The 2,273-nt window shown below is 28.2% G+C and overlaps 1 protein-coding gene across 1 annotated transcript in view; it reads right to left on the reverse strand.

Moving 5' to 3' along the window:
• LOC116842958 (glycogen phosphorylase-like) overlaps positions 1–2,273 on the reverse strand; it is a 56,965-nt gene that overhangs the window by 42,142 nt on the left and 12,550 nt on the right.

The following is a 2,273-nucleotide window of genomic DNA, read 5'->3' on the forward strand; positions in this document are numbered from 1 at the left end:
TATATATATATATATATATATATATATATATATATATATATATATATATATATATATATACACGAAAGTTTACGAAAATATGAGTATACGAAAATAATTTTTTTTTCAGTCAAGAAGCGAATAAAACTATGAATAGTTTAAAATTTTTGCTATCTTAGATATTCAGTTATTTTTCTTCCTTAATCTATTATAATGTAATTCATAATTATCGTAACTTCATAATTTTACGCATAATTTCATTAAAATTATCATAAAAAGTATTTGGGATCTTTTGTTGGCACGTGTAGAACAGAATGCCGAAGTTCTCACAGAGAAGTTCTCAAAGCTAATCATAGATTAGCATTAGGAATATATAAAATAGATCGATTACTATGCGAGTTAATGTGAACGTATATGAACATTTGACAATTAACATCCGAACGAAACGTTCGATCTTTATCTTTTTACTATATAACACGATTCTTACAATCGAGCGTAAAATTATCTGGCGCCTCGATAATCGAGATTCCGCACTGTATCAAGCTCCAAGAACGCTGACTGTTTCTATTTTAGAGACTGACTACTACGAGCATTGATTAGCGGACACGGCACGCGCGTCGCGCAATAGTCGCAATAAAACGCAGAGATGGGTTTCAAAGTTTATCGTGCATTGTAATATTGACGACGACCGATAGTTCAATGGATATATTCTATTTAAGTAATAAAAGGTTTCCCCTAATGAATCCAATCGCAATTCTTGCGAAATATCATAGAGTGCTTTGCGAGACGGCGTAATAAGACGGCCAAGTACACCGAAAGAAAATCATCTGAGAAATAAAAATCATTTATTCGATAGCTATAGTAATAATATATTTAAATCTAAATTTTTTACTTATTTAAAATTATTTAAATTTTCTACTTATTTAAATGTATTTATATTTTCCTACTTATTTAAATTTACTTAAATTTTCTTATCTACTTAAATTTATTTACATTTTCTTATTTATTTAAATTTTCTTATTTAAATAAAACTAGATTGTTCTACTTATTTTAATTTTATCTAAATGAAAAAAGTTAAAATTAAACCTTACCTAATTTAAAAATCCTATCTAATTGCAAAATCCTATCTAACTTAATTTAATTCTATCTAAATGAAAAAAGTCAAAATTAAATCTATTTAAATAGAATATAAGTAAATTGGAATATATCAAGAAACAATTGTTTTCACGAAAAGTTACAGTTTTATAGAAATCTATAAATCTTATAGATTTCTTATGTGAAAAAGATTTTTCTCAATGTAAAAATATTCATGTGTTAGTATAAGTAAATCTATTATTTATGTGTCCACCGAATATTGTTTTATTTTTTATATGATTTTTCTCTCAGCATGGATGGGTATAAGGTCGCGCCAACTTTTACGACAGTTCGAGGTTGTTTGTAATTACTAATTCGACGAATCGACTTTGTTACGCGTGTTCGCGCTTCTTATAGTTTTTATCGTGGTCGCGCGCGCGAATATGCTGGCAGAATTTTTAGTTCGATAACTCGCGCTATGCAACAGCGTCGCATCGATCCTCTTTATAAGAGTGACGTTGCGTGACACTCGGCCAATCAATCTGTTTTATCATGTCATATTCTGCTCCGATATTCCTGCTTCTCGTCGTTTAATCTCTCGCTCGCACTTTAGCGGGAAATATTTTCTTCCTTAGGAAGATTATCGGCAAATGAGAGATACTACAATGTATCGTTCGTTTTATCTACGCATTGATAATAATCAACATTAGATAATAATGTAAAAATTAAATGTGAGAAGACTCGATTGACCTACTTGAAAGTGAGTTCGTATGTACTATCTACAAATCTACTAAAAGTTACACTCAGATTTTCATTCACTCACATTTTCTTTTATTAAACTTAAAATTTTTCTATCTCTATCCTGATCTCATTATTTTTATAAATATGCATATGAACTGCTCATAACTTAATCTTTATAAATCAATTAATAAATACTGGCAAATTTACATATCGTCAATCCTTTTTGTTAAAAAGATAAGAATTGAATTATTATAGTTTTGAATATTCAGAGTTATCTTTTTTTACCACGAAAATTTCAACTTATCATTAATCAACTACCTTGACCAATAAGTGTATGTAAATTTGCCAATATTTATTAGTCGATTTCTGCATTAATGTAACAAAAAATTTAAATAATTTAGATCCGTATTAATAGTTATTACTTGAGATGGATCATAAGTAAAATAGTCAGATTTCAATTCAGAGTTAGATTGTGAGTT

Source organism: Odontomachus brunneus, unplaced genomic scaffold (assembly GCF_010583005.1).
Source record: "Odontomachus brunneus isolate Ranch 3 - 2012 unplaced genomic scaffold, Obru_v1 Obru_scaffold_028, whole genome shotgun sequence".
Taxonomy (NCBI): Eukaryota; Metazoa; Arthropoda; class Insecta; order Hymenoptera; family Formicidae; genus Odontomachus; species Odontomachus brunneus.